The sequence below is a fragment of the Trachemys scripta genome, chromosome 6 (genome assembly GCF_013100865.1).
Source record: "Trachemys scripta elegans isolate TJP31775 chromosome 6, CAS_Tse_1.0, whole genome shotgun sequence".
Classification (NCBI taxonomy): Eukaryota; Metazoa; Chordata; order Testudines; family Emydidae; genus Trachemys; species Trachemys scripta.
The window spans coordinates 118,096,234-118,117,413 of NC_048303.1; positions in this window are offsets into that span (position 1 = coordinate 118,096,234).

The window sequence follows — 21,180 nt, forward strand, 5'->3', positions numbered from 1 at the left end:
CTATAGGGAGTCTTACATTGCAAGCGGTCAGGGATTTGTCCACCTGGCCTGTTATAGCATCACACACACCTATGGTGCTATATAAATCTTCAGTATCACATAGGACTTCGGCTGCTTTTTTATACACTTCAGATGGATGCAAAAAAATCTGACAGCTTTATTGGAACATGAACATTCTCCAGATAGTATCTGATAAGAGAAGGTCACAAATACATTTTCCACATTTAGGTAATGATGGCTGATGCCCAGATGACCATCTGTTAGTAGCCTGCTGCATGGATTAGTTGGACTCTTAAGCCTGACACTTGTAATGGTAGTTAAATTAACTAAATTCCATTCTGTTGAATGGCCCTCATTCACTGTTAGACAACAAAACGCTTCTTCACATTTAACAACTGTCTACATTTGTTGTGGACATCTATATGTATGTATGGAAATGCTTTTTTTTATTATTATTATTATTAAAAGAGGGGGTATTTAAACCTTTATTGCAAGATCATAGCCTGCAGAATCATTGGTCCATTCCATTGAAATAGCAAAAGTGACAGTTTGTTGACAAAAGATATAAAAAAGTTATTTCAATTTCTGTCTCGCACAGTCAGCAAACAGGTGATAATTCAGGTGCTGCATTGCAAGTAAAGACTAGCAAAACAGCCTTTTCAGAGTAGAGGAAAAACTTCTACTTCATATTGCAAAACAATCAAGTTAATTATTACCTAGTTAACTGGAAGGTTCAGGGGAACTATTACTATATATAGTTATCATGTGTAGAAAGTATTTCTTCCTCAGGCCTTAAGATGGATTTCATCATTCATCTCCATTAAAATTTTAAAAAAATCTCAATAATAATAATGGGTGATTTCAATTATCCCCATATTGACTGGGTACATGTCACCTCAGAACAGGATGCAGAGAAAGTTTCTTGACACCTTAAATGGCTGCTTCTTGGAGCAGCTGGTCCTGGAACCCACCAGAGAAGAGGCAATTTTTGATTTAGTCCTAAGTGGAGCACAGGATCTGGTCCAAGAGGTGAATATAGCTGGACTGCTTGGTAATAGTGACCATAATATAATTAAATTTAATATCCCTGTGACAGGAAAAACACCAGAGTGGCCCAGCACTGTAGCATTTAGTTTCAGAAAGGGGAACTACACAAAAATGAGGAGGTTAGTTAAATAGAAATTAAAAAGGTACACTGTCAAAAGTGAAATCTCTGCAAGCTGCCTGGAAACTTTTTAAGGACACCATAATAGAGGCTCAACTTAAATGTACACCCAAAATTAAAAAACATAGTAAGAGAACCAAAAGAGAGCCACCGTGGCTAAACAACAAAGTAAAAGAAGCAGTGAGAGGCAAAAAGGCATCCTGTAAAAAGTGGAAGTTAAATTCTAGTGAGGAAAATAGAAAGGAGCGTAAACACCGGCAAATGAAATGTAAAAATATAATTAGGAAGGCCAAAAAAGAATTTGAGGAACAGTTAGCCAAAGACTCAAAAAATAATAGCAACATTTTACATCAGAAGCAAGAAACCTGCTAAACAACCAGTGGGGCCACTGGACGATCGAGGTGCTAAAGGAGCACTCAAGGACGATAAGGCCATTGCGGAGAAAATAAATGAATTCTTTGCATCAGTCTTCATGGCTGAGGATGTGAGGGAGATTCCCAAACCTGAGCCATTTTTAGGTGACAGATCTGAGGAACTGTCCCAGATTGAGGTATCATTAGAGAAGGTTTTGGAACAAACTGATAAACTAAACAGCAATAAGTCACCAGGACCAGATGGTATTCACCCAAGAGTTCTGAAGGAACTCAAATGTGAAATTGCAGAACTCCTAATTATAGTCTGTAACTTATCATTTAAATCAGCTTTTGTACCAGTTGACTGGAAGATAGCTAATGTGACGCCAATTTTTAAGAAGGGCTCCAGAGGTGATCCCGGCAATTACAGGCCTGTAAGCCTGACTTCAGTACCAGGCAAACTGGTTGAAACCATAATAAAGAACAATATCAGACATATATATGAACATAATTTGTTGAGGAAGAGTCAACATGGTTTTAGTAAAGGGAAATCATGCCTTACCAATCTACTAGAATTCTTTGAGGGGATCAACAAGCATGTGGATCAAGGGTATGCAGTGGATATAGGGTACTTAGATTTTCAGAAAGCCTTTGACAAGGTCCCTCACCAAAGGCTCTTATGCAAAGTAAGCTGCACGGGATAAGAGGAAAGGTTCTCTCATGGACTGGTAACTGGTTAAAAGATAGGAAACAAAGGGTAGGAATAAATGGTCAGTTTTCAGAATGGAGAGAGGTAAATAGTGGGAGTCCCCCAGGGGTCTGTTCTGGGTCCAGTCCTATTCAACATATGCATAAATGATCTGGAAAAAGGGGGTAAACAGTGAGGTGGCAAAATTTGCAGATGATACAAAATTACTAAAGATAGTTAAGACCCAGGCAGACGGCGAAGAGCTGCAAAAGGATCTCTCAAAACGGCAGATGAAATGTAATGTTGATAAATGCAAAGTAATGCACATTGGAAAACAATCCCAACTATACATATAAAATTATGGGGTCTAAATTAGCTGTGACCACTCAAGAAAGAGATCTTGGGTCATTGTGGATAGTTCTCTGAAAACATCCACTCAATGTGCAGTAACAGTCAAAAAAGCTAACAATACTGGGAATAATTAAGAAAGCAATAGATAATAGGACAGAAAATATCATGTTGCCTCTATATAAATCCATGGTACGCCCACATCTTGAACACTGTGCAGATGTGGTCGCCCCATCTCAAAAAATATATTGGAATTGGAAAAGATTCAGAAAAGGGCAACAAAAATGATTAGGGGGTATGGAATGGCTTCTGTATGAGAAGAGAATAATAAGACTGGGACCTTTCTGCTTGGAAAAGAGGCAGCTTACAAGGAAATATGATTGAGGTCTAAAATCATGACTGGTATAGAGAAAGTAGATAAGGAACTGTTGTTTACTACTTCCTATAGCACAAGAACTAGGGGTCACCAAATGAAATTAATAAGCAGCAGGTTTAAAACAAATAAAAGGAAGTATTTACACAACGCATAGTTAACTTGTGGAAACTCCTTACCAGTGGATGTTGTGAAGGCCAAGACCATAACAGGGTTAAAAAACAAACAAACAAAAAAAAACACCTAGATAAGTTCATGGAGGATAGGTCCATCAAAGGCTATTAGCCAGGATGGACAGGAATGATGTCCCTAGCCTCTGTTTCCCAGAAGCTGGGAATGAGCGACAGGGGATGGATCACTTGATGATTACCTGTTCTGTTCATTCCCTCTGGGGCACCTGGCACTTACTACAGTCAGAAGACAGGATACTGGGCTAGATGGACCCTTGGTCTGACCCAGTATGGCTGTTCTTACGTTCATTTTATTAGAGACACTCTTGCAGCATCTTTGACAAAAATGGGATTTTTTTAACCATATTATCAAAGTTCATAGAGAACGCTCTCTTTTTATAGAAGCTTCTCTTCTGTGACCTGATGTCTGAAAGGTGGAGTTTTACTATAGCTAGCTGATTAATTTTAGTAGGCAAGATCCTTCAGGCTTGAACTGTGAGCCTTTGTTCCACTTAAGGTTCTTTTTAGGTATTTATATGGTCTCTATTACCACAGTATCTGAAATCTTCATAAGGTGCATTTATCCATCTGCACACAGATACCCTATTTTCTCTACTTTACAGATGGAAAATTGACACCCCGAGATCATGAGACACCCAAGATCATGCAGGAAGTCTGTGACAGAACAAGTTGAACTTTATTTCAGCAGCCCAAGCAAGGAGTTTTGTATTCATTTAAATGGAATATATGGGCCAAAGATGTTAAGATAAACCAACCAGTCACTGTCTAACGGTTTGGTATACAAAGATCTCAACATGCGTAGTACATGGCAAAACACCATTTCATGAAAGGTTAAAAGGGGTTTTAAGATACAGAAAAGAAAAAAAAAGTTAAAGAAAAGAATTAAAAAAGGCTTTCATTTCAACATCCCTTGTTCCCCTTCCCCTTTATCTGTACTGTCTGTAGAAGGAGAATGGGGGGGGGGAGGATGGGAGGGTAAAACCATCTTTGACATTCTTTTAGATAGTATTAAAGATGGTAATAACTGTCCTTTTGAAGAAAAAGGGGGGGGGGGAAGGTAGTGAACATGGACTGGAGCTGCCATCAGAATCTTATCCTGTTTCCTAGGGAAAAAAAATAACGAACACATATAGAAAGATACAAAACAAGCTTCTGTCTCCACTGATGATTTTCACTTGCAACTTTTCTGCTTTCTGGCACAACACCCAGTCAAATTAGCCACTCCAAGACCCGGCAAACTCGTACCAGCATAGGGCAGTTTGGGGCATTGCTTTTAATTGCCCATTTCTGTGTGCAAAATATGCAGTCTTGGCCAGCTAAGTTAGACAGACGGTAACTGGGGATGGATAAGAAAGTGTGGGGAAAGAAAAGAACACGTGAGATGAGTGACAAAGTCTCACATCCCAGGTGGTATTTGAGAATTTAGCCAGAGCTGGTGGAGGTGGCAATATCATCTGCCACCCTGGCCAGGACATCTTTCAGGATCATGATGAAGGGGGTCCAGATTCCCTTGAGAGAGAGTGGAGATGGCAGCCATGATGATGATGAAGCTTGCTCAAGTAGCTAATTTTTCCTTCCAAAGTCTTGTTTGTTTTTTAAAAGGACCTCAGAAGGGAGTGCTGGGAGGAATAACCTCATTGTTTTGTCCACCAGTTTGGTGTCAGATGTGAAGCCTATTTTGGTTCAGTAATTTCCAGTCCCACATTTTTCTTGTTTATGAGGCATGATTGTAACACTAGCCTTGAGTTATATCAGAGGGCCGTTTTGTTTAGACTAATTCAGTCTGTCTTTTTTTTTTTTTTTGCACCTTTTCCCCCTTCAACATTTGGTATTATAGGTTATCATAACATCTTATGAACTTACACCCATTTTACAATTGAGCTCACAGCTTCGAGCCTACAAGTTAACTTTATCCCCACAACAGGACTTTAATCATTGGACTATCTGTGGTAGTTCAGCCTCTTAATACCCAACTCCTATACAGCATGTTTCCTTATTAGATCTCAAAATACTTTGGGTCATGGTATCACCCACCCCCAGACATGTCTTTTCTGAGCCATTCAGTTCTAGCAAGCAACCATCTTCTTGAGTATCAGAACACTGGGAAGTGATTATAGCTGCTTCCTGCACAAGTACATTGAAGAATGGAGAGGATCTAGGTGCTCAGTCTTCTCCTAATGCAGGGGCAGACACGATTTAACCCTTAGAGTGTGTCTCAATTTCTCCACTTAAACCCTAGCACCTTGTGGCTCGATGCAAAGCTGTTAGTCAGTGGTAATGACTCATGTGGACTTGGGGCTGTGAACAGGAAAGAATTCACCTCACAAGAAATATGTGGACCCAAATAAGGACTGTAGGATACGGCTCATTGTGTCTTGTTGAAGTCCCAGATTCTGCAGCTGCTTAAGTTCCATTTTCTTTCTTAACGTTGAACACAAGTGCTATGCTGAGGCAAGATGCTTTCCAGAACCAGGACCTAACTTGGAGAACACTTTTCTAGTTTGGTTGTTTTTAGAATTACGTCTCTGTCTGGCTCCATTCCCTCCTTTCCCTCTCCCCTCACCCCGGCCTTTTTATGTGAAATATTTAAAGTTGAGATAACAGGTTTTTGCTTTACAAAAAAAAGAAGAAGAATCTAAGATTGCAGTGATGGACGAGAGTTAGAAAATTTAATAAAAAGCACACACGCATCAATTTTAGCAGAAATTGAAGTCATTATCTTTGAAATGTGATGCAGAAAATTTTCTCCAGGTGGCTACACACTTTGGTTCTGATCTATGGAAGTGTTCAGATATTAAATTAACTACAGTACAGCTCCCTTATTCTTGCCTGACTTCATTAAAAATCACATTGTGTATTAAGGATTAAAATATGAAAAATTAATATTAAAGCTACCTTAATACATAAGGTCTAATTGTATAAAAATTAAGAACTCGATCTAATTTAGTATATTTTGTATCAAGAGAAGATATGTATATGATCTTGTTGAATGCATTCTATTTTATGAACACTAAAGGTTACTGATGACTAAATTCTACCTATATTACCTCATCCACCCTTACCTCTTTAATATCCAACTTAGCTACCCCACCATTGTAAATTCTACATGAACATACTTGCATGTTAATCCCATTGACTCCAGTGGGGATTTTGAGTTTGTACCACCTGACAGCATCTGCCCTTAAATTTTGAAAGTGTGCCAATCCATCTGGCATTAAGTCCTTGGTTTTCTAACGAGTTCAATCGGGCTATCAGTTCTGTTCCTGAAGTTTTGGAGGTGTCAGTAATTGCAGGCACATTTTTAAAAAAATTGCACGGGGGGTGGGATTCTCAGAAGTGCTCTTCATTGGGGTAACATTGCTCCCAATGAAGTCAATGGGAATTTTATCACTGATAAAAGGGAGGCCAGTTAGACCAACACAGAGCCCTTTTCAAAATCCTACCATAAATTCCTACCTCATTTGGAGGCACAATAGTACTAAAAATCCATGTGTAAAGTTATTTGTACTTGTAAAACTGAAGGAACAAAGGTTGCAGGACATTTTTCCAAAACCAGTTACTAATTAGCTTAGATTTCTAGAGGTGTGCACAGGCAAAGTGTGTTACTTTTGTCCATTCACTGGGCATTTTGTTTTCATCCCCTTTCAATTTAGGTCATAGTTACTACTAAACAGATTAATAAAGGCAACATCCACTAAGCAAAGCTTGTTCCTTCTTTCATACAAAGATTTGTGCTGGCAAAAATTTAATGCACAAAGCTAATTTAGTGTCTCCTTAAAGCTCACTTACACAGGTGCAACTCACTCAGAGTCATGAAGTGCATTTGTGCCAGTGAGGGCAAAATTGGGCATTGGGTGTTTTACTTTTTCAATAAGAAAAAAAGACCAATTACAGCATTTTCCTACATTTCAGAGATGATGGCCAAATTCTCATTTGCTGCAAAAGGGAACAGATACTGATGCTACCCCATTAAGTTTGGTGGTTTAAATTATTCTATTCCTACCTTGGTTTGAGATGGTCAGTAGAGCTAATATATTCTTTTCAAGTCACTGGTATGTACAAGATCATTGCCTCCCCAATGTACAGAACTGTGGTTTGTTATGTCATTTTCAGGAGGATTGAGGCTATTATCTGTAAGCTTCGTCTCTCAGTTATAGAGAAGGATCTGTTCCACATCTGAACTCTTGTATATGAGACACAGACAGGCAAAATGACTCCTGTAGCAATTCAAGGGCTTTACGTAAAAGTTAAGGCTATGCATCTTAATTAGAAATGGGTCTAACTCAAAGTTCTCCCCCAGCTGTGGATCCAAAACTTTCCCAAAATTGGGGATTAAGTTAAATTAAAATCAGACCTCACTGCTAATTCCATTCTGGCTTATATTTGTATTTTTACTTCTTTAAGTCATTTTTTCCATTAATCAGTGAAATGGCAGATGTCTATGAGTCAACTCTTCTTATGAATAAAGGCAAGTTAATTTTTGGGTGTGAACATTTTCACAAAAAAAAAACAACAACAACAACAATGGACCCTCTTTATGCTGAAGTTTGAAACAAGCAAAATTTCAAATTTTAACACTGAACTGTCAGTGTGATAGGAATCGGTACAGTCTGCTGAAAACTGCCTGTCAGTACCCGTGTGTGACTGGAGTGCACGATGCCCATACTAGGTCACATCATTAGCAGTGGGGGTGCCAACGTGCTCGGTACCAAGTGTTTATTTGTGTCTGGTGGTACCATGGTATTGGGTTTCATCTTCCCCTTGATGCCTGTATCTGAGCTCGGCTGCTTGGGAGTTTTCGTTTTTTTGATATTGACAGTGCTGGAGGGTCCCGCTGTTTCAGCCGTTGACGTGGCCAGTGTGGTCAGTACCAGGAGTATTTGCCCATTAGCGGAGTGCCTTTTCTTGGCCAACTCCAAGGTTGGGGACATTGTACCCCATATTTTGCCACCTACCTGGCTGGTTGATCAGTGGCCTGGGAAGAAGGGCCCTTGTCAGAGGCTACGGTCGGCGATTTCTGGCCAGGTGGGGTGCATACCTCAGGCTCAGACGCCAGGTGGAGAGACTTCTCCCTGAGGAAAAGTTTAAGTTGAAGATTGCTTGCCTTTCTTGTGCAGGCTTTCAGATTGTGGCAGTGCGAGCACTTCTACGGTATATGTGTACCGCCAAGACACTGACACACTGAGAGGTATAGAAAGCCTGCATGTAACACAGTGTTTGGACCCTGGGGAACCAGGCATGCCCCTAAGGGAGCATACTCTCCCCATAAGGGAGGGCGGAGGGGGGTACGAATACCTTGCTGCTGCGGTAAAAGAACAGAAACCTGCAGTCCTATGAAGAGAATATATATTTTAAGAACGATAGGCCGAGGATAAAGTATTAACACTAACTATTCTAACTAAAAGCTAAAACTAAGGGAAACTATGCTACTCAGAAGCTGCAAGGAGCTGCTAGTTGTTCTGACTCGAGCCAAAGATGGTAGAGAAAGTAAAGGGGGGGGGGGGGGGGAGTTGGTCGCACAGTGCCAGTTAATTGCCTGAAGTGGTGCGAGACGCAGATCGCGCATGTGCGACCCAACCAGACACTGCTATTATAGATTTCTGATTACTAGCACAGGGGTACATGGACACCTAAAGTGGAGCACCCACAGGGATATCACTCAAACTTTCACTTACACTCTTCATTTTGTTCATTTGTGATGACTATACAGTGCAGTGTCTTGGTCTCAGACTACATTCCCTTTTCTGTTGCTATACACTAGTTTTCTACACCCCCCAATGTGCTTTGAGGCAGCACAGAAAAGCTATAGTTTTCTTGGAAGTTACACAAAACTCCCCCAGAACCTGAAACAGTTTTCCTTCCATGCCTGACATGAAAATTGGGGACACAGAACCCTGTATAATATGATGCTTTTACTTGCTTAATAGATATTAACAGTGTTTTCTTTTTAATGTTCTGCAGCGGGGTAAAAACGGCCCTTTAGGAATCACAGAATAGTTCTAGAAAGATATGCTCAGAGCATTGAAAATAGCCTGGTAGGAGTGGGGAAGAAAAAAAAAAAAAAAAGTTTCAGCTCCCATACGACCAATTGTTCTGTTTATTAAAGGTGTTAGTGTTATTGAATGTTTTTAAACTTAGGAAATATTAAGCAACCTCAAATCAGTGGCCATTTTAAAAATCAAGATTTAATTGTATTCTAAAGACATATGATCTAGTTCAAACTGGAATTAATTCAAGTAAATCCAATGTCTTGTGTTATACAGTAGGTCAGGACTACACGATCATAATGTTCCCTTTTGGTTTTATAATCTGAGTCTATGGACCTGGAATAGCTTTATCTTCATTTTTGTCCCCTTCATGAGCGAATTTTTCTTCACGAGATAAATGATCTTGAAGATACAGATGCATTTCTCTGGAGCAGTGTAACAGGCACTTCCTTTGCTTTCTCTTTTGCAAAAAAAATAAGATCAATTACAATATGATCACTTTGAAAGAGAAACTTCTGGTTTGCACCATTGGCTTTATTCTGAATAAACCAGTCCATTGTGTAATGGCCTTGTAGTTGTATATTTGTCTATATATGATACTTTAGAAATGCATAAAGAAAAATCTTTACCTTCACCTATTTGAGAAAGAAATGGATATAATAAAGTGGAAATATTCTTATTTGCCTCCAGACCACCTATTTCCAAGATGATTCTCCAGTCACCAAGTAACATAGATGTAATTCACACTGATGCACTAAAGGCTTGTCATGAACTCAAGTGGTAGGGAATGCCACAAAAAATTTCACGCTAGGCTCTGTCAGACACAGTGTCCCTGTCAAATCACTGCTATCATAATTGGTAAGAGAGAATAGCTAAAATGTAATTCTATGAACACTCTAAATAGCACAGAATAGACATGGAAACAGACTATGTGGCAACAGTGATAATTCTCAAATGAACATCCTTGTATAGTATGAGGAATAGAATAAATTTTGTCTTTAAAAAAATAAAAGTAAAAGCTCTTGCACTTGAGCTAAGAAGACTGTGTTTGAGAGCTGGTTAAAATTGAAGATTGAAACTAAAAAATAAATTTTATAAATAAAAAAAGAGCATTACAGGATTCCTCCTCTTTTTCCTCAGAAGAAAAATTCAAAATGAAACCATCACTTTTCAGAATATTTTGAATTCAAGATTTTTCAGTCTTCCTCTTCTCCTCCCTACCCCCCTCCCTTTTCTAGTGGAAAAGTAGGGGAAGGGGAGTTAAAAAAAAAATCTAATTTTTTTTTCTTCAAAATTAAGATGTTTGATTTTAAGTTTTTTGGTTAAAAAAATCATTTTACCCAAACAAATTTTCCATAAGTTTTGTTTTTGGTGAAAGACCACATTGTGTGTGTATATATATATATATATATACACACACACACACACCTGCTCTATTTTTTTAAATAAGCATACCGTAAAAGTAGAGCATACACTCTTCATAATACAGATCCTATGGGACATATGCCAATTTCAATAATGGTTTTAGCCAATAGAGGACTGTGACAAACATATAGAACTTGACTCTCACATTAAGTACCTCTTTGGTAAATAGATGCAAAGAAATATTAGTATAAAAGAGTATCAGGCCCATAGGACATATCCAGACAATTCACTTGCATATCCAAAAATTGAACCATTAAAAAAAACAAAAACAAAAAACAAACAAGACCAGTTTTGCTGATAATTTTGGCCGTTTTAAAAACAATACATTGAAAACAAGTACAGGTATGCAGAAACATAAAACCAGTCTGAAACTGTGTTGCACTTTACATAACTGTCTAATCAAACTGCCTGTTTCAAACTCATTGGTAATGGTGTAATCAGTAACAGAATTATTGGAAGAGAACTCCAGGAGTCATACTATTCCTTGTAATATATTTTCTTTCAACACACCATAAGCACTGAAAATAAGCCCCCAAGTTTCCTCACTCTTGGAAACATCTGCACCCAAATGTAGTCCAACAAAGACCTCAAACAACAGGTGCTACATGTCATTTCCAGTAGGCAATCACTACAGAAATTTCTCTGAAACAGCCATGTTACAAGTTCATATCTTGATGAAATTATGAACCTTTTTAGTCTCTTGTATAGATGCAGCCAAACATCACAAGAAGAGCTGGCCCTACGATTTGATCCCCATCGAACGATCATATTTGACAGCAGATTATCTCTGAGGTCTACAAAACATACACTGCTAATTTCAAGTCACCTTAAATTTCAACCAGAACTTTACTAAAACTCCATGTCCAAAAAAATTACCGTTTCACCTCTGCTTAAAGAAGAGCAAAATGTAACTATATAATGAAAAATACTTTTTGGAAAACAAGCATCACATCCAGTGGCAGCTAGAAAATATGATATCAATGTATTCATGTTTTCTTCATAGCAACAAATAAAGAGATTCCTGCCATTATTATTAGCAACAGTAAGGTACAACCCCAGACATACTGTGTTGGCAAAAAGCAACAGAGGGTCCTGTGGCACCTTTGAGACTAACAGAAGTATTGGAAGCATAAGCTTTCGTGGGTAAGAACCTCACTTCTTCTGTTGCTTTTTACAGATTCAGACCAACACGGCTACCCCTCTGATACTTGACACTGTGTTGGCAAAGACAGTTACTACAGCATAATCCCCTATTTTAGGGAGCTTGCAATATATACACACACTTAACGTAAAATATTAATTCCTATTAAAGAGTGGAAGAAAATCAAATAATTTGACAGTAATAGAAACAAGATTCAAAATTTGTCATAAATATCAGACCCTAAATACCTTTGAACATTTTTTAAAATCATATACATTGCTTTTCAAATCAAGTGCTTTCATTCTCCTCCACCAAAAAACCCTGCAACTTTAACACAGATAAGTGTAATTGAACATTAACAAGTTATTGCCAAAATTTTGGATCAGAGTTTGATTTATATCGAAGATGCATAGGACAAGATTCTGAAACCTTTACTCACATTGGCGACTAGCCCCAGTGGATTTTCACAAGGGCACACAGAGAATCAGTGATAAAGCTGAGAAGAGAACCCAGATATCCTGGTTTGTGAGAACTTTCTCTCAGCACTGGACAACATTTGCTGCACAGGAGTATGAACCCACTAATGCGGGCAGATGTATTTTCACCGGTTCAGAATATAATTACTACTGCTGAACCCACTTTCCTATGTTTTAGCCATGGCACAAATCTGCCAACAATACCAGATTTGGGGCAACTTTCCGCAGCCTTGACTTCAATGGGACTTCTTGGGTGAATAAGTGAGAGTAAAGGAGATATATAGATATAGATATGTGGCTATGCAGTTTAGTTTCCAGACACTATTTTTCATCCCAGCAGCTCTCCTCAAAAAGATTTTTCACGCTACATAAGAAACGCTCAAACAAATAAATGCAGGGCTGTTACAGCAGCATCTCAGTACTGTGCGGGAGATTTAAAGCTAAATTACGTTTTGGAGTTAGAGAGCACTCTTAGAAAGTCACATCAAAATAGCTACAAACAAATTTTTTTTCTACTCACCAGGTTCCAGGTTTGCAGCTAGCAGCATCAGTATAAACACCTTCCTCCAATCTACCACCTTTTTAATGGAGGCTTTTTTATTATTATTATTGTTGTTGCTTGCTCAGTGTAAGGGAATACAGAGGCAAATAACTCATCTCTAAACCCCTCACACTTTATTATTATTATTTTTTATAGACAAAGCTGAGCAGCTTAGTAGCACTCTCCTTGAAGCTATACATCTTTACCTCCTCTCACACTGCACTGTTTGTTCTTTCTAGGTTGGGTCCTGTGTTCACTGACGTTAACAGGTGTTGTGCTGATAGGCAAGTTTACCCAGCTTGTGCAAATCAATTAATTGACATTCATTGAACTATGCTTATTTGCCGCAGAGAATCTGTCCCACTGACTTCAGTGGACACAGAACAAGCTGATCTGTGCTTTAACGTCTTCATTTTGGGCCAGGTTCTGTTCTTAGCTGTACCTATGTAAATAAATTAAGACTACCTTCCGAGAAGTCAATGGAGCACAGCTTCCAAAATAGATTCCATTTCAAGAGTCTATAGGTCTTCCAAACGGCTGAACTTGAATTAATATGCAAACTAGATAAGCCATTTGTGTTTGGACAACCTCCTAACATTATCTGTGTATTTATTTTGTTCAAATTCCAGAAATGGAAACTAAATATTATAAAATCTGTTTGATCTGACTTAAGGCTATTTTTTCTGTTGATAGGGTTCCCTATATTTTATTTGTCCATGCCACTAATATTGGGGGAATATATTCTTTTTCAAAACATATCATACATGTAGGTGCCAGTAGTAATTGTGCTCTCGTGTGGCCCCATCACCATATTGTCTCAGACCCTGATCCAAAGTATATTAAAATAAATGGAAAGTTTCATATTGATTTCAGTGGGCTTTGGATTTGACCCTTATGCCTTGACCATCAAACATATTACATATCTTACTCCCATTGAAATCAATGGCAGGTAGGCACGTAAATACCTTGAGGATCTGGGAGTCATTTCTTCTGTCATGCAATAGATTTGTATTTGTGTCCCATGGGTGTAAGACATGGCATGTCCATGAAAAAGTTATTTTTTAAAGAAAAACAAAACCTGTTTCTGAGTACACTATACTGATTTTTTTTTCATTTGGAGATACCAGTCCTGTCATTTTCTCAACTCTCCACTGAACAGTTGGCAGTGCAGTATTTGCATTCCCCCCCCCCATTTCTTTTCTACACTCATATTTGCTAGAGTTTTGTAGTCCAGGCAGGACGTGTTAAATTGCTCTATGCTTTCAGAATCTGCTTCCTTCCTCTGAGCGATAAATGCCAGATTTCTGTGTGTGCTTAGTCAATATGGCTTGCTTCACTAAAATGCATAGCATGAGATGCATTAATTAGAATATTTCCATTTTCACCTTTCGGGCAAATGAATATATGAATTAATATGCTAAATGTTCCGGATGCAGTCTGTTAACAAAGTAATAATTCTTCCCACACCGGTGACTAATTAATAACAAGGTAAGCAATGTTCATTTAAAGGATCTCACTGCAATATATTTATATTACTTAGCAAAAAAAAGAAGTCTCTCTCCTCTTTAAAAGAAACAAAGAGGTCAGCAATCCTGGTTAATTTTTTTTTTTTTTTTTTTAGTTTTATGGATTTTAACTTGGCACCCCGATTATTATCCAGAGCAGGAAATAAAGAATGAAGCATTTTGATGTTCTGCTTTCTGACATTGTTTAAACTGTGGCTTTATGGGTGCTGCTAGTTATGGGCTACATTGTGCCACTTAGGCACAGCACAGAAATAACAAAGTGTGGAAGGCACACTGTCCTAACAGCAGCACTAGAGGAATCCTGCATCTGAGGATGTCTTCACTGAAGAGTTAGCGCAAGTGATTGGCACCCAGGTCTCAGCATCTGGGTTAGCTTAGCGCACATATGAGCAGCTCCACTGCCTGCCTCACTGTGGCCTCACTGTTTCTGGACTCGCACAGATTCCTGTGTGTGTCTGGAGGCACATCCCATGGTTCTTTTTCTTGAGACGCTCTGTGATTCTTTCTCAGAGTATGTCTACACTACCCGCCGGATCGGCGGGCAGCGAACGATCCAGCGGGGATTGATTTATCGCATCTAGTCTAGACGCGATAAATCGACCCCCGAGCCCTCTCCCGTCGACTCCGGTACTCCAGCACCGTGAGAGGCGCAGGCAGAGTCGATGGGGGAGCAACAGCAGTCGACTCACCGCGGTGAAGACACCATGGTAAGTCGATCTAAGTACGTCGACTTCAGCTACATTATTCATGTAGCTGAAGTTGCATAACTTAAATCGATCCTCTCCCCCGCCCCCAGTGTAGACCAGGCCTCAGTTACTTTTGTGTCAATTTGGCAAGAATTTGTCTGTCATTTGTGGGGAATTGTGGGAAAGCATTGGAGGACTATCAACACTCAAATGATTTAACCTACATCCTCACTGCAGAGTGGGTGGGTTCCAGTCCAAGTTAAAGCAGAACTCAGGTTCTAACCCACATCTCCAACCAGGTAAGTTAGCCTGATCTTAAAGCACCTCCAATCCCTGATCAGAGGTTTTTCTGGGTGGATGGGGGAGGCAGGGTGGGCTAAAATCCAGGTAAGAGCCCAGGTTAACTATGCACATACTAATAGAGGCAAAATGCCTCACAGGGCGTTCCAGTTGTATTGAGGGAATAATTTGCAGCACTCGATTGTGGTCTGCAGCATATTCTCCCCATTCCCATATGGTCGGTCAGCTGAACTGGCTGGAACAGAAAGGAGGGGTGGGGTGGAACCATGGCTATACCTATTCCCTGAACCCTCCCTATCCCCTCAGTCCCAGGGGAAGCAGCAGGGGCTGTGATTGTGAGGATCCCCTTACTGTTGCACAAGTGGGAGGGTAATGTAGTCCTGGTCCCTTCCAGCTCCCCAGCAAGGCAAGAGTTCACTCTAGCTCCGTGGAAACCCTGAGCATTTCCACTGTTTGTAGCTTAATTCTGGCCTTGGGTCATTATTTATTAAAGGCTTTAAAATAAAGTGAATACCTAAAATCTGGCTCGCGCGTATATCCTCCGCACTTAAGAAAGTGGCGTGATTGTCAAAGGTTGTGATCACTCACCACTCCTTGTGAGAGACAACAGCTCGGAGAGACAACCTCTCTGTTTCCCTGAGGCATATTTTGTATTACACACAACAATCATTAACAGCACATTATTAAGGTTGCAAAGTCAAGCGTTCAGAAAGTGAGGAACTGTCAGAATTAAGTGGGTCAGTCTCATTCAGTGCACAGGATGGATGGTAGTCACTTAACAAGCTCCTACTCAACATTTTTTTCTCCCGATGCCTTATTGACTGCACATTATTCAAATCCTGCTCCAAAGACAGAGTTATTAATTTCCTCCTGGGCTTTTCTACAGCAGTCGTCACTATAGTATCTGTGGGCTTTACAATCATTACTTTATTTTCACAACACCTTGTGAGATGACTGGGTTTTATTATCCCCATTTTACAGGTGGGAAAACTGAGGTAAAGAGCGATTAATGTGAAAAGTCACCACTAATTTTGAGTGCCCATTTTGAAACACTTAGGACCTGATTTTACAGTTATCATCATGGCTAATCCCAAAGGGATGTAGCTTCCTTGCAGATTGAGTGCCACCTGGATTGCGGTCTAACTCTGCTGTCTTTAAGGTGGTCTGGCTGGATATTTTTGTGCCATCGAAGCTTTTGGCAACCACATGATTGTCAGCTATGTAGCCCCATTCCTTAGTGAAGATACTCCATAATTCATTGGTCTTCCATCCTAATAACATTATCTAGCGCCTAATACGTTCAAAGATCAGTCTACTGACTTCAGTTGCAGCCGTGAATGCTGAACATATCCACAAATCAGACCCCAGCTTCTCATATGGGCACATAGAAAATGAACACACTATTAGTGACCACCCATGAAAAGTTTGATTTAAGTTATCTGACCAGCATCACCTACGAACTCTGTGGCAGAGGCAGTGATAGACTCCAGTTCACCAGGGCAGAATTCAAGTCCCTGACCCATAAGACTGCCCTTTCTCTTTCTACAATCCCCTGCTCTTTCAGTTCACATCTTCCAACCCAGCTGTCCCAGTACCCTCAAATAGTTCACATGTTCCAATTTTTGGAAAAAAATAAAACAGGGGGCCTAGACACTGGTGCTAACCCAAGGGTGGGGCATGGCCCCCTCCATTTTTAAAAGTGGGATGGCCATGCAGCCCCACCTTTTAATAAAGGAAACATAAGCACAGATTTATACCCTGGTCAAATTTGAGTACACTTTCAAAGGGATTGTCACAAGCCGATCAGGCAGTTCTACTGCAACCCAGATGAGCTAATTAATCTGTCTGGAGGCTGGCTAGCTAGTCCTCAGATGAAGGAGTAAACTCCTGACAGAAATGGCTACCCACTACCAAATTTCAAATCTTTATTCCAAAGCACTATAAAAGAGCTAGGTATGTTAGTTATAATGGATGTGATAATACTTACCTATCTCAAAAGGTTCTTAATTAATGACCTTTGGCTAGAGATTTCTTTTTATTAAGTAGACCATTTCCCTTTTCATTATTGTAATATCCAGTGGATTGGTTGAACTACTATGTGTTGTGATAATTTGTTCTGATTTTTAAAAAATTTTACAGAATTTATTCATTAAGATCAACTAAATAATGGTAGCCAGGCACCAAATCCCTTCTTCTGGGTAACGGGAATTTGGCAAGTTTCTCGACAGATGTATCTGTAATATTCAACACAGAAGCAGTTGGAAGAGTCTTTCCCAGGAGGGCAAGAAATGCTAAGAGCACTATCACTGTGCTTTCTCTCTGCATCATTTGGAGAAGGAAGCACTTTTTCAGCAGCAGAAAAACAGTTAAGCCGTTCTGCTGTGTTTACAAAATCATGGTATTAAAGAATTTTCAACAGGAAGGGAAATGCCAGTTGAGCAGCTGCTCTTACTTTTTTATATATTTATTTTTTACCTGGAAAACTGTTGTTCAATATAGGGGGATCCAGACCTCATTCTTTAAGGGCCACATGGTGAACCCCTTAATCACATCGGGCATTTATATGTATGATGAGAACTACTGACCAGGGGGGGCTTACCAAATAGTTATAGTCACCTGTGTACAGAGGGCCAGCACAAGTTCTGTGTACCACTTAAACCCTATTTTGGAGATGGCTTCTTTTGCACTGATTGGCCAATCCCACCACCTCATAGGGACATAGTACTGCTGCCATTTAAACATGGAGTAATCTAGTCACCATGAATGTTCTTCAGAGAGGGGTGGGGCAGTGGTTTGAGCACAGAACTGGGAATCAGGGCCACCTTTCTTCTAATCCCATTTCTAACAGATACACTCAGTGGCCTTGAGATAGTCACTTAACCTCTCTGATGATAGAAACACTTACCTTCCTCACAAAGGCACTGTGAGGCTGAATTAGATAATGCTTTGAAGGTATCTTTTAAGATAAAAATGCTGTTCCACCAAGAATTATTAGTAGATCCCTTATTTCTTTTTATATAAATGAGTGAGCATTAAAATAGTCTCTTATGCCATCATGTGCCAGCAATGCCCCTCTGCCATGTACGTTGGTCAAACCGGACAGCCTCTGCACAAAAGAATAAATGGACACGGGTCACTTGCTGGAGGATTCTCTGCACCTTGAAGTCTTTGAACCATGATTTGAGAACTTCAGTGGCTCAGACACAGGTTTGATACAGGAGTGGGTGAGTGAGATTCTGTGGCCTGCTTTGTGCAGGAGGTCAGACTAGATGATCATAATGGTGCCTTCTGACCTTAAAGTCTATGATTCTATGTTTCTATGACACAAATCTGACATCAAGAATTATAACATTCCAAAACCAGTAGGAGAACACTTCAGTCTCCCTGGACACTCAATAACAGACTTAAAAGTGGCAATTCTTCAACAAAAAAACTTCAAAAACAGACTCCAAAGACGCATGTCTTCACCCACGAAAGTTTATGCTCCAATACTTCTGTTAGTCTATAAGGTGCCACAGGACTCCTTGTCGCTTTTTACAGATCCAGACTAACACAGCTACCCCTCTGATACTAGACTCCAAAGAGAAACTGCAGAACTGGAATTAATTTGCAAACTGGACACCTTCAAATTAGGCCTGAATAAAGACTGGGAGTGGATGGGTCACTACAAAAACTAATTTCCCCCCTGCTGATACTCACACCTTCTTGTCAACTGTTTGAAATGGGCCACCTTGATTACATTGAACTCATTAGCACAACAAAAGTGATTCCCATCCCATCTTGTCAACTGTTGAGAATAGCCCACTTTCACCTTAATTAAATTGGCTCGTTAGTACTGACCCCCCCACACTTGGTAAGGCAACTCCCATCTTTTCATATGCTGTGTATTTATACCTCTCTACTGTATTTTCCACTCCACACATCTGACGAAGTGGGTTTTAACCCACAAAAGCTTATACCTAAATACATTGGTTAGTCTGTAAGGTGCCACAAGGACTCCTGGTTGTTCTTAAATTAGAGCTATCTAGGTTGGGATTTTGCAAAGTCTCTGGTGAACACAGCATTAAGTAACATAGGATGACATCATCAGGCCTGTTGTATGGGCAGGGGGAGTGTGAATGCATCATTGCCTTGCTCCCATGTTATGTATGTTGGCTCCACACCAGCCTAACACACACTAAGGATGATTAGATCCAATGCCGGTGGAGATAGAAGAGGCTTCATAACTGTGCCATGGGAGCAAGGTGCAGTAACCCGCAATGAGCAGCCATTGGTTAGATGGGGGTTGCGTTCTCCCCCCCCTCCATGTATATGCAGCTCCCTGCAAGCACTATTTTGCTGCTGTTCATGGAGAGTAGTGAAAAAGCACTGGAAGGAAGTGCAAGAGGGGGAGGCTGGCAGAGCTCAAAGGAAGTAAGAGCTCTTCCTGGAGAAAGTGCTAAGGCATAGAGAAAGCTGCAGACAGAGCTGTTGTACAGGAGTGTGGTGGTGGTATGGTGAAGGTAATATATATATAAAACGCAGAGGTGCTAACAAACAGAAGGCATTCAAGGCTGTTTGGGGGGCATCTCAGGACAAGAATGGAGCCTGCCCTGTTAGACTTGTCTATAATCCTAAAGCTGTTTGAACTTCAAATGTACAGGCTATCCTCAAACTAAAGAAAGTAATTCCATATTGCATACTGTGTACAGAGGCAGGTTAAACCAGCCAAGGTCAAGGAAACCTGAAGACTAGAAACTCGATGACATTTTTCATTACTTTTCCCATCCACAAATTACCTTTTTTCAAAAATGACTTTTTTGGATTAAAAATTGTTGATGTTTTTCATTTTTAACAATGTTTATTTTTCTCCATTTTTCTAAATTGAAAACTTTAGCTAAATGATTATTGAAAATTCCATGGAGATGATCATTTTAGACAGCTTTCTTTTATCTAGATTACAATTGGTTCACATCGCTCCATTTGATTCACTCCAAATACAATTAAAAAGACATTTATCAAACTGTATTTTATCATTATGAATCAAATATTTTAATTTACTGCCTGATTGGTTTTATGTAAAGTAAACGGAAAAAAATCAATATGAAACTACAAATTTTAGCCTGGATTTTTGGTTGGTTGTCAGTTGCTAGAGTAAACCATCAATTATGGAAGTGCAGATTATGTTATAAGCAAGATTTTAGAATGCTTTCAGCCAAATTCTTCAACTTCCCTTTCCACCAATTCAATGATTGCCTGAAACCTTATATGTCTGGTCTCTAGTCACAGGCAACTTTTTATTTATTTTTAAATTTCAGGTTAATTGGATATGGATTTTGTCAGATGCAGGAGTCTGAAAAATAAGCAGCTCATCATTTATTTAAAATCTCTTCTAAATATTGCTGGAATGTCAGAACCTGAGACATGGCTTAATGTAGAAATTCCATATTTTTTATTATTTATATTCCTCGGTATTTGCTATAAACACTTGACCAGAGAATGGCACAGTTTCAGACATATCATTTATAAACCCTATATGTTCCAATCAAAATCCAGACCTGAAATCACCTGCTCATCATAGAATCATAGAAGATTAGGGTTGGAAGAGACCTCAGGAGGTCATCTAGTCCAACCCCCTGCTCAAAGCAGGACCAATCCCAACTAAATTATCCCAGCCAGGACTTTGTCAAGCTGGGCCTTAAAAATCTCTAAGGATGGAGATTCCACCACCTCCCAAGCTAACCCATTCCAGTGCTTTACCACCCCCGTAGTGAAACAGTTTTTCCTAATATACAACCTAGATCTCCAGTGCAACTTGAGACCATTGCTTCTTATTCTGTTATCTGCCACAGAGAACAGCCTAGCTCCATCATCTTTGGAACCCCGCTTCAAGTAGCTGAAGGCTCCTATCAAATCTCCCCTCACTCTTCTCTTCTGAAGACTAAATAAGCCTAGTTCCTTCAGCCTCTCCATCTTCTTTGCAACAAAAAAAATTAATAAA